Source organism: Nicotiana sylvestris, chromosome 4 (genome assembly GCF_000393655.2).
Source record: "Nicotiana sylvestris chromosome 4, ASM39365v2, whole genome shotgun sequence".
NCBI lineage: Eukaryota > Viridiplantae > Streptophyta > Magnoliopsida > Solanales > Solanaceae > Nicotiana > Nicotiana sylvestris.
In genome coordinates, this window is record NC_091060.1 from 115,432,859 (window position 1) to 115,446,237 (window position 13,379).

Below are 13,379 nucleotides of genomic sequence, written 5' to 3' on the forward strand. Positions count from 1 at the left end.
TCAACTTCAAAGCTTTATCACTACAAGATTCGAATGTGTACCTGGAATTCGAACTACAAATAGAGAAAAAAGGTCAGGAGCAACAATGTACAGCAGTAGCACAGCAACAGAATCCCACAGCAAATAACAGCAACAAAACATCAATAACCAATATAATAATGGTCAGAACCAAACTGAAAACCCCAGAAAGCTTGACTGAAAATCAGTAGTACTAAACGCAATCCAAGAGATGGCAATAACAAAGTTCTGATTTCAGCCGTAAAGAAAAGAACCTCACTTTCAGTTTTTAGCTCTCAAAGACTGATTTTTAGTTCTGAAAAATTAGCCTATCTCTCACTTTTAAGTTCTGAAAATTTTTGTTCTCTCAACTTCCAGTCTCAATCCTTTTTTTTTTCCAGTCCCAGTCCGTCCCCTTCTCTATATCAACTCCCCTTATTTATAGGCTAGAACTAAACATTATTTATTCAAAGCTTTTCACTTTCAACCTGTATATTCCCTCTCATGTGCATCTATACACTTTTATCATTAATCTCATGCTTATTTTCTGATTTTCAAGCCTTAAAGATACCATACAGGGTGTATTCTGCACTACTAATTCCCTTTTCATTAAATAATTCATTAATTATACACTGAATATTAACTGGCAGACTACTAACACTAATCCTTTTAAATCTTTTAACACCCAAAAATACCCCTAAAAATCCCCTATTATTATTGCCTTGCCCTCACTCTTAGCAATATGTATTTAAACCTCTCTGATTTACAACTACACCAAATCACTACACAACTACAACCAATCCTTAAGTCAAATTCACACAAAATGATTCAAGCATCAAAACATACCAACGAAGTGATTCATGCTGTATTCGTCCAAACAAAGCAGTCATAAACTAACTATTCGACGAAGTTGTTCAAATCGAATGTAGCTTATAACGCACACTCAAACAAACAGAAGAAAAATCTTGACCAAATAAAAAGGTCTTTGAAGAAGAAGGAGAACTAATGAACAAAACAAGATTACAAAATAACACTTTAAATAAAGAATCAATAATCCGAAAAATAGAATAATAAAAAAACAAGATTAGGAACAACATTTAAAACCAAAGCCATAACAGAAAATAAATAAAAATGAACTAAATAATCTTGAAAGAAAATCCTAAAACTTGAACGAACCCAAGTCGAGCTCGGAGTTGGACTATTGGAGGTTGAACGGACTGCTTTGTGGACGTTGAAAAAGGATGAAGCAGCAGCTGGGCGTTTGGACTATGGCGGATTAGCATGGAGGGACGAGGGTGTTGTGGCGTCGAGGAGTAGCAGCGGCAACAAAACTCGGCAAGGCAGAATCGCAACAACCAACAGCTGCTCGCGAAATATGAAACAACGACGACAACAGTAAGGTCGACGAGAGGGGGGCTGCTGACGGGCCTGTTTGGTGGTGGCATTACTGGTTCACTTCCGGGGATGCGAGGGGTCGTTTGGGCAGTGGACGATGGGCAGTGACGGGTGGTGGAAGGGTCTGTTTGGTGGTGGTGTTTGGTGGTGTTGTCTGGACGTGAGGGATTAGGGTCGGGGGATAGTGACGACGAGCCGGTGCCGGAATGTTTGGGAGTCGGACGCAGATGGTTTCACGGAGGTGGACCGGTAATGACGGGCTGTGGAAGGGTCTGTTTGGTGGTCGTGAGGGAGTCCGGACTGGTGGTTTGGGTAGGGTTCCGACTGGTTTGGGTGAGGGTGGTTTTGGGTAGGGTTTTCGTTCTTCTTCCTTTAAGAGGAAGACGATGAATAGTCCGTCCCTTTTCAAAATCTGTCAAAGTCCCTTTTTAAAATCCCCCCCTTTTCCAGAAGTAGTCCGTGTATTTTGTATAGGTGCAAAGAAAAATGGACCCCCATGCGTGGTGGGGTTCAAGACTTGTGTCCCCCATGCGTGGTGGGGTTTCCCGTGTGTCGTATTCCGTCTGTGTTCCCCACGCGTGGTGGACTCGGATTATTATGGGCTAGGCCCGAAAATTAGGCCTAAAAATGGGTAGTTTGAACTCGAATATTATTCTTTTGCCCGGACCCGAGAAATAAGAACACGACGTTGCTCAACTAATTATGTAAGCAAAATAACTACCAAAAGACTAATATTTAAGACAAAACTATAACTTTTTAAATATTTTTTCAAGATTAAAATAGCTACAAAATATTAATAAAACTATTTTTGTAATTTTCATTTTTTATATAAAGATAAAATATAAAATAATATTTTTGTATTTTTTAAGTTTAAAATGACTACAAAACATTAATAAAACTACATATTTTATAATTTTCGAAATTATATAAAGTATAAAAAATAAGGTACTATTTTTGTATTTTTTCAAGTTTATGAGAAATACATAAGCTAAAATTTACATATATATTTTTTGAAATTTTTCTTTTGCGGCGAAATAAGATAAAATGGTCAAAATAGCTATATTAGACTCAATTCAAATATTAACGTCTTGTAGCCCTCTTTTCTTTTTTTTTTTTTTATTTTTTTATTTTTATTTTTATTTTTGATAATACTAAAATTCTATATTGAGCTACAAACTAAATTAACTCCAAAAATACTAATTAAACTCCTAACAAAAATTATCATACACAATTAAACATCTATTAAAATAAAATTGCTTAATTTGACATTAAATGCTAGCAATGCAAAATATTCCTATTTTTGTGACTTTCATTTTTTGTAAAACAAACTTAATTAAATACTAAATGAAAATGTGATATATTTTATATTTTTACTAATTAAAACAAATAAACATGAACTCATAAAAATACAAATAATTATACAAAAATACCACACAAAAATAACAAAAATTGCACACAAAGGAAAATTATTTTATTTTAAATTTTTTGGGAGTAATTCTTTCATAGGGCAAAAATCACGTGCTTACAGCTGCCCCTCTTTGCCCGAAGACACGAAGGGTTTTCGTGCAAAGATAAAGTGAGCGATTTTTGCCCGTCCGAGTACTCCGTGTGAAGCATTTTTTTTTTGAAAAAAGATTTAACCGAACCTTTGCTTCAAAGGTTTCCTACATATCCTGGGCTAAACAGGAATCAGGACAATGTAGTTCGGGAAGTCTTGGTAGCTGGGACTACCGGGGAACTGTGGTTCTGCTGTTACTGCTGTTGTATATTGTTACCACTTCCTTACTGATCTCCTTATTACACCGTATCCAAAAAGAAAACAAGAAAATCAGAAGCTAGGCTAGCCTATGGATCACAAGATCTTATCTATTTTCAACTTGTCTTTGCTGCCTTGCTTTCTTGTCGGATTGTGTTTCTTCCGGTGCCTTTCTTCCGTGAATTTCTGGCCCTTTACTTTTCTGAATACCAATTTTCATCATTTTGCTCGGTCCGCTGGGGATATGGATTCCTTCATTAAGCTTTTTGGCGGTTCCTCTGGGGATACGACTCTCTTCATCAGATCTGTTATGCTGGGCATAATTTTAATGTTCACAGGACGCTTCTTTCAAGACGCGTCTTTTCTTCCTTTTGACTCATGCGCTTGAACTTGTGCTGGGACCTCTTGTTGCAACCTTCTGCTTTCTGGTGCTGAGGATTTTTTATTGTTTCCTGCTGGGGATTCCTGTTGTAACCTTCTACCTTCCGGTGGGTTGCTGATTTCAAGATCTGCAATATAAGACTCAAAAGTATTCCTCTCGTTATACAGGTGGGCGCCTGAATGTAAAAATATGAAATGTATGCCCGCATTAGACTGGTGGGCGACCTAGAATAGAAATGAAAAGACAGAAATGTATCCCCACATTATACTGGTGGGCGACCTAGAACAAAAATGAAAAGACAGAAAATGTATTCCCGCATTATACTGGTGGGCGACCTAGAACATGAAATGAAAAGACAGAAATGTATTCCCGCATTATACTAGTGGGCGACCTAGAACAGAAATGTATTCCCGCATTATACTGGTGGGCGACCTAGAACATGAAATGTATTCCCGCATTATACTGGTGGGCGACCTAGAACAGATATGTATTCCCGCATTATACTGGTGGGCGACCTAGAACATGAAATGAAAAGACAGAAATGTATTCCCGCATTATACTAGTGGGCGACCTAGAACAGAAATGTATTCCCGCATTATACTGGTGGGCGACCTAGAACAGAAATGTATTCCCGCATTATACTGGTGGGCGACCTAGAACAGAAATGTATTCCCGCATTATACTGGTGGGCGACCTAGAACATGAAATGAAAAGACAGATTAGCTTATTTTGAGTAAGCATTCGTGACTTGCATTCGTGACTGAGAGTTGCATTCGTGACTTCGTTCCTTTTGCCTATTTTGAGTAATTTTAGCTTGATTTCAATATTGAATCTTCAAGTTTAATTTAGCAATTAATTATTATGGGTTTTTCTTCATCTATTTCTTTGTTTTCTTCTCTAATTATAAGTAGCTAGACCCATTAGCTAGGGTTGTGGCTCAACCCTAGTGTGGGTAATTGATGAGTCTTGTATTTTGATGCTTGATTGTCTATGAGTGTTTGATATTTGGGCTAATTTAGGGTTTCAATTGTGAATTAGTGGTTGCAAACACTAGTTTATACCAAAGTTCAAGATTGAAATGGCTTCAAAGAAAATCAACTCCAGATCAACTTCCACCATGGATGCTAATTCTAGGTTCTACACTGATGTGGAAAGCATTCTCGATGTTACCTTTGGAAGCTTTGGACTAGTTACAAGGATCAAGGCAAGGTCTTTAGTACAATAAGCACTCCAAGTGCCGTTCGAATCAACCCTGTTTTCGAATCTTCATGCTCAAAATGCGCAAGATCTTACGCAAACGTACCCCAAGGAGGAAGCGATGTTGCTGAAAAGATTAAGAAATCTCTTATTCTGCTTGACCTCTCTAGATCCAAGAACTCTGTTGTAAAGAAAGATGATACTTCAAGTGATGGATCATCCCCACTTACACTGCATAGCGTGAGCCAATCGAGGATCAATCTATGTGACAATCCATGCTACTCTCTATCATCCACAACAATCATGCAAACGATGGTGACAAACACTTTATTCGTGGAGGAGCAACTAGCAAACTTGACAGAAGCAATTGCTAGCTTAACCAAGTGCATGCAAAATCAAGATTCTAGAATTGACAAGCTAACAGATAGGGTAGGAATCTTGATGGAAGAAGAATCCACCCATGCACCTAGCAAGCTCCCAGAAGTTCTAGAGAGTAATTCTACTCCAAGACAAGTAGCATCCGCCAAGGCTATCCCTGTTGTAACGACCCGACCAGTCGTTTTGAGCTCTAGCTCATCATTTGATGGTTTGAACCTTCAAGTAGCTTCACTTTATGTATTATGTCTTGTATGCATGGTTGGAGTTGAATTTCGGGAAGTTCAGAGTAGATTGGATGGAAAAATTTTAATTTTAGAAGCTTTAAGTTGGAAGAATTTACTAAGATTTGACTTTTGAGTAAATGACCTTGGAATAGGGATTGGAAGGATCCAACAGGTTTGTGTCATGATTTCGGACTTGGGAGTATGTTTGGGTTGAGTATCGGGTCGCCCAGGAGCTTTTCGACACTTATTGTGAAAGTTGGAATTTTGGAAGGTTTTAGAATTTCCTAAGTTTGGTTTGAGGTGGACTTTGGTGATATAAATGTTTGTTTGGGATTTCGAGGCTTGGAAATAGGTTCGTATCATGATTTGTGACTTGTATGTAAAGTTTGGCCTCATTCCAGAATGCTTAAGTATGATTCGGGCATGTTTGGCGAAGTTTGAAAGTTTAAAGAAAGATTTCGATTGTCATTTTTGATGTCGTTTGGCATAATTTGAGGCTTGGACTAAGTTTGTATTGTATTTTTGGACGTGTTGGTATATTTGGTTAATGCCCCGAGTGGCTCGGGTGAGTTTTAGACGTGGTTCAGATCTATTTGAGCCTTGTTAAAATTGCTAGATTTTTTGTTTTGTTGGTGCAACCGCTTCTGCAAAGCCTTGGTCGCAGAAATGAGATGAACCTCATAGAAGCGACTTAGGTGAGCTGGGCGTGTGGTCATAGAAGCGAAGAGGATTAGCGCACCTGCGTGTGCACAAAAGCGACGCCACTGCTGGAGGTGCGGGGAAATATGCAGATGCGCGAGCCAATGTTGCACCTACAATTGTGCAGGAGCGAAAGAATTTCTGTAGGTATGACGGGGTGCTGGCAGTGGACTTTCGTAGGAGAGAGATTTTTCTTGTAGAAGTGAGCTCGCAGGCACGCAAATTTGTTCGCAAGTGCGATTATCGCTGGCCAAAGGACCTTGTTAAGTATGTGGGTTTGACTCATTTTCATTTTGTTTCTTCCATGGGAGCTGGCCTTGGAGCAATTTTGGAGCGCCATTTCCATGGTCAATCATGAGGTAAGTAATTTCTACAAGTTGTGAGTTAAATATATGAATTTGTGCTTGTAAATACATGAAAATTGGTTGATATTGTGAGATTATGAAGAACACCTAGAATTTGGTATTTTTGGATTTTTACCACCAAATTGGACATGGAATTAGGAATAAATTATATATTTAAGTTTGTGACATTATGGGTAAATTTTATCTTCAAACAATTTTAGAATCCGGGCATGTGGGCCCGAGGATTGACTTTATTGACTTTTCAAACGGAGTTGGGAATCATTATAAATTGTTAAATTATAAGCATTAGAGTATATGTTTTATTGGTTTGCACATTATTTGACTAGTTTTGGAGCGATGAGCATTAGTTTGAGATGTCAAAGTGGCGTTGGAGCCAGTTAAAGAACTTTGGAGCGAGGTAAGTCTCCTGTCCAACCTCGTGGAGGGGAATTTACCTCGTAGGTGTTATATTCTTATGTGTTACATGTTGTGGGAGCTATGCACTTATGAGGTGATGGGTGTCCGTGCGTATGCTAGAATTTTTGATTATGTTCGGGTAGACTTAGGCTAATGCCATGCTATGATTGTATTGTTTGAGTTATCTTTGCTCGTTTAATTCCTTTATTTTGCGTTACGACTTGAGACTAGACTTACATAGGGTGATCGACTTGCCATTGTAGAGATGTGACGAGCTACTTGATAATCCGCGGAATAATTGGTGCTTCTCTTATGAATTTCACCCGTGTTGTGTGTACTCATTGAAATGTTTTCCTTAAATTTCATAACTCACACGTATATTGGTCAAGGACCCGTTAAAGCTTCTTATTCTTATGGGAGCGGGTCGTTCGCCTCGTCAATATAATATATGCATCTATAGTTTGTGTCGCTCGACCCTCGGTAGTGTACACCTTATTATGGGATCGGGCCATTTGCCTCGGCAATATTATATTCCTTATGGGATCGGGCCGTACAACCTCAACATTATTGTGCGTTATATTGCTAGCAGTCCGAATATTTAAGAGATTTTCCTTCCACTGATGCCTTGCATTTTATATTGTATTTCTTATTTATTTGATATTGGCACTTGATATTTCTCGAGCTGTTGAGATAGGATACGAGATTGAGAAGTTTATATCGCTAAAAGAAATTTTGAAAGATTATATTGGTTACCGTTTTATCCTGCTATTACTATTGTGCTTCATATTTATTTAGGATTTAGCATACTGCTTTATTGGACCTCTAGTAAGTATCGGTGTCGACCCCTCGCCACTACTTCTCCAGGGTTAGGCTAGATACTTACTGGGTACACGTTAATTTACGTACTCATGCTACACTTGCTGCACGTATTGTGTATATATATATATATGATCATTTTGGCTCGACAGGTATTTCCTTATAGATTGTTAGGTGTGGATCGGGTAGCACACTGCCATGGGTTTGTTATTTGGATCGAGTTGCACGCCGCAACGGTATCATGTGTGGATCGGGTTGCACGCCATAACACCGAGATGTTGAGTACGATTCTTTATATCTATTTTTGTGTATTTTGTTTCTCATTCTATGAGAAGGGTTAATAGCGTCTGTTCGACCGTTTTATTCGTTACGCGGGCTGGGTAGTTCTTTTCTAGAGTTTGTTCTTCCGTATGAGCTATATTCAGGTTGTAGCTTGTTGGCACATTGATGGCGTCATATAAGATTTGGACGGTGTTGAGGTTGCTTATTGCCTGAGCAGCTTGTACTGGGAGAGACAAGATTATTGGACCTGAGATCAGCGCGATCGGAATAATGTAGGGTATATTAAAGAGAAAATATCGTTATTTAGTTCAGAATAAGGTAATGGTTCTTTCAGGAGGAGAGACATCATTATTTATTGATTCGGCAGGTGGTTATGAGTTTCCACACATCTCTTTCGTCATGGAAATATTATGAGAGTTGGAACGGGGCTTACATGTGTTATGAGGAATATTGCGGGTGTTGGGTTAGTCAACTTGCAACTGTTGTGATTGGAGGAGGTTACCATGGGAAAATAAGTTATGCGGTGCATTGTGTGGTATTAGCATGGGTGCTCGATCATGTGTTGGTTCAGCGTGTGGAGATTGATACAGTGTTCATATGTTAGAATTAGGTCTCGTAAAGAATTCTGGATGTTGGAATTTAGTTCTAAGGCTTGTTAGCTAAGGTTATAGGGAGGATCTTCAGTCTCGATCGAGCTAATGTGCTCACATAGGTTGTGGTGGCACGGGCAGGTGCACGAGGTGTTAAACAGTAATTTTGGACAACTCTAGAACAGTTCTTGGCACGTTCGAGCATGAAGGTATGCTTAAGTGGGGAAGAATGTAATGACCCGACCGATCATTTTAAGCTCTAGCGCGTCGTTTGGTGGTTTGAGGCCTTGAGTAGCTTCACTTAATGTATTATGAATTGTACGCGTGGTCGGAGTTGAATTTCGGGAAGTTTAGAGTTGATTCGGATGGAAAATTCTAATTTCGGAAGCTTTAAGTTGGAAGAATTTACTAAGGTTTGACTTTTGAGTAAACAACCTCAGAATCAGGATTGGAAGTTTCCAATAGGTTCGAATGATGATTTCAGACTTGGGCATATGTTCGAGTTGAGTATGGGTCACCCATGAGCATTTTGGTGCTTATTGTGGACATTGGCCTTTTGGAAGGTTTTAGAATTTTCTAAGTTTAGTTTGAGGCGGACTTTGGTGATATCGATGTCCGTTTGGGGTTTTGAGCCTTGGAATAGGTTCGTATCATGATTTGTGACTCATACATAAAGTTTGTCATCATTTCGAAATGTTTAAGTATGATTCGGACGCGTTCAACAAAGTTTGAAAGTTTAAAGAAAGGTTTCCATCGTTGACTCGCAGTTTTGATGTTGTTTGGCGTGATTTGAGAGTTCAAATAAGTTTGTATCATATTTTCGTACGTGCTGGTATATTTGGTTAAGGCCCGAAGTGGCTGGGGTGAGTTTCGGACGGTGTTCAGATCAGTTTGAGCCTTGTTGAAGTTGTTGGAATTTTTATTTTGCTGGTGCAACCGCTTCTGCAAAGACTTTGTTGCAGAAGCAACTTTGCAAAAGCGAGATGAAGCTCGCAGAAGCGAGATGAAGCTCGCAGAAGCGAGTTGGGCATGTGATTGCAAAAGAGAAGAGGTGCACCGCACCTGCGTATGCGCAGAAGCGACGCCACTGCCGCAGGTGCAGTGAAATGCGCAGATGCGCGAGGCAGTGTCGCACTTGCGATTGTGCAGGAGTGGAAGAATTTATGCAAGTTCCATGGGATTCTAGAAGTGGACTTCCGCAGGAGCGAGATTTTTCTCGCAGAAGCGAGCTCGCAGGTGCGCAAATTTGTCCGCAGGTGCGATGATCGCTGGGCAGAGTGCCTTGTTAAGTACGTGGGTTTGGCTCATTTTCATTTCGTTTCTTCCATGGTAGCCGGCCTTGGAGCGATTTTGGAGTGCCATTTTCATTTTTAATCATAATATAAGTAATTTCTACAGTTGTGAGTTAAATATACGAATTTGGGCAATATATGGAAATTGTGAGATTTTGAAGAAAACCTAGAATTTGGTATTTTTGGATTTTAACCATGAAATTGGATATGGAATTATGAATAAATTATATATTTGAGTTCGTGGAATTATGGGTAACGTTTATCTTAAAAAATTATCGGAATCCGGGCACATGGGCCCGAGGGTTGACTTTATTAACTTTTTGAACGGAGTTGGAAATCATTATAAATTGTTAAATTGTAAGCATTAGAGTATTTTTTTATTGGTTTGCACATTGTTTGACTAGTTTCGGAGCGAAGGGCATTAATTTGAGGTGTTAGAGTGGCGTTCGAGCAGGTTATGGAACTTCGGAGCGAGGTAAGTCTCCTGTCTAACCATGTGAGGAGGAATTTACCCCATAGGTGTTATATTCTTATGTGTTACATGTTGTACAAGCTACACACATATGAGGTGACAGGTGTTTGTGCATATGCTAGAATTCCTTATTATGCCGGGTAGACCTAGGCTAACGCCATGCTATAACTGTACTATTTGAGTTATCTTTGCTCGTTTAATTCTTTTATTTTGCGGTACGACTTGAGACTAGACTTGCATAGGGTGATAGACTCGCTATTTTAGAGATGTGACGAGCTACTTGATAATCCGCAGAATAATTTGTGCTTCCCTTATGAATTTCTCTCGCGTTGTGCGTACTCATTGCAAAGTTTTCCTTAAATTTCATAACTCACACGTATATTCGTGAGTGGGGTCAAGGAACCGATAAAGATTCGTATTCTTATGGGAGCGGGTCATTTACCTCGGTAGTATAATAGATGCATCTGTGGTTCATGCTGCTCGACCCTCGGCAATGTACACATTATTATTGGATCGGGCTGTTCACCTCGACAATATTATATTCCTTATGAAAATAGGCCGTACGACCTCGGCATTATCGTGCGTTATATCGCTAGCAGTACGAATACTCACAAGATTTTCCTTCCACTGATGCCTTGCATTTTATATGGTATTTCTTATTCATTTTATATTGGCACTTGATATTTCCCAAGTTGTTGAGATAGGATACGAGATTGAGAAGTTTATTTCGCTAAAAGAAGTTTTGAAAGATTATACTGGTTACTGTTTCATCCTACTATTACTGTTGTGCTTCATATTTATTTAGGATTAAGCATACTGCTTTATTGGAACGCTAGCAAGTGTTGACGTTGACCCTTCGTCATTACTTCTCCGCGGTTAGGCTAGATATGCATTAGGAACACATTGATTTACGTACTCATGCTATATTTGCTGCACTTATTGTGAAGGTATATATATGTCTCGTGGTCTTTTGGCCGCAAAGGGCATGGCTGTTGCGGGGACTTTACGGTGAGCTACATTCCACGTTATGATCCGCAACATATAGAGTCTCCATCAGAGTTATTTATATTCTCCTGTTTAACTTGTATTCCAGACAAATGCTGTATTATTATTGTACTCTTTAATAGATGCTCATGCACTTGTGACACCGGGTTTTGGGAGTTCCTATTGGATATTCATCATTGTAGTCCACGCAGTAATTGACATTTCACCTTGTAATTTATATTTTATACGGAAATTGGAAAATAAAATCACGGGTTTTCTATAAGTGCCAGATTTTACTCTACTTATTTAATGGGATTCATGATTTCGAAAATAATAAAATGAGTAACTAAGTTGATTAATCACTGTTGGCTTGCCTGATGGCAGCGTTAGGCGCCATCACGATCTATAGTAGATTTTGGGTCGTGACGCTTATCATATCTGAATGGATGATTCCAATCGATCAACTAAATGAGTTTATTGAAGGGACTCTCAAAAATAAGTATGAAGTTACTTCCAAGTTCTCCCGTACATATGCAAAACCGTACATTGTGAGGATCGACATGATGAAGATATCTGCTGGCTATGAACCCCCAAAGTTCCAAGAGCTTGATGGTAAATACAATCCAAAGCAACATGTGGCGCACTTCATTGAGACATGCAACAATGCTGGGAATTATGGAGATTACCTCGTCAAGCAATTTGTTCGCTCACTAAAAGAAAATTCTTTTGATTGGTATACAGACTTGAGACGGGATCTATTGATAGCTGGGATCAACTAGAGCAAGAGTTCCTCATTCGCTTTTATAGCACAAGGCGCACTATGAGCATGGTGGAACTTACAAATACTCGTCAACAGAAGGGTGAACTAGTTATCGACTTTATCAATAGGTTGAGAAATGCAAGCTTCAATTGCAAAGACAAGCTTCTGGCATAGAGATGTGCATACAAGGCATGCACTGCGGACTGCGCTACATATTACAAGGTATTAGGCCTAGCACATTTGAAGAACTTGCAACTCGTTCCCATGACATAGAATTGAGCATGTCCTCCACTGGAAATGAAAGACTACCCATCTATGAACCTCGCAAAGGCAACGACAAGCAAGAAGTCAGGAAATGGAGCAACTTCGTACCCAAGTCTGAAAACAAAGAAGCTATAAATGTCAGCACATCACCTATGAAGTTCATGACAAAGGTGAGCAAGAAGCAGAGTATGAAATCCACTTATTTTCTAGAAAAGCCAAGTGGAAAGTTGAGTCCAAAATAAATGCAAGAGAAAGAGTACCCATTTATGGATTCTGACGTGCCAACAATTTTTGAAGAACTCCTCGAGTTAAATCTCATTGAGCTTCTGGAGATGAAGTGGACAAATGAAGCTGGGAAAACGAATGACCCAAATTACTGCAAATATCATCGACTTGTGAGCCACCCTTTGAAGAAGTTCTTTGTCTTCAAGGACAAAGTTATGGACTTGGCTCGTGAAAAGAATATCATGCTTGAAGATGAGAAAACAAGTGCAAACCAAGTCTCTATCACCTTTGGCTCATTCAGTCCAGATGAGTTATGTAGTTTTAAAGAAAGTAAAGATGAAGAATTACTAGAGAACAACAGAGTTGAAGATGATCAACCTGATGATGATGAAGGTTGGACGTTGGTGACTCGTCGGTGCCTCAAAAGGATCCCACGAAAAGGATCAATAGAACAACCAACAAGGAAAATGATGGTAAAAATATCAAGGAGATGGAATCTAGTTAAGCATTTGAAGAAAGCAAAAGTTGAGGTGCACCACCTTCAAAATCCACGACATCCAGTGACCTTGGAGGAGTTCTTACCAAGTTGGTTTCGCAAGAAAATTTCTCATGAGGGCATTGATGCCTCTTGTTGCCATGCTAACAAAGGGAAAGAAATTAGTGATGACCTACCATTGGCACCATCTTCACAAAAGCTCATCGAGTCCATTCCTAAAGAAGTTAATGCTTGTGAGGAAAAAGTTATGTTCACGAATGTCGATCTTATACTAGGTAACACTCCTCATAACCGCCCATTGTACCTAGTTGGCTATATACGTGATGAAAGATTAAATCTAATTTTGATTGATGGAGGATCCTTGATCGGGTCCAAGCCTACACTACAATTGAGTAGAGAAGGTGGTCGA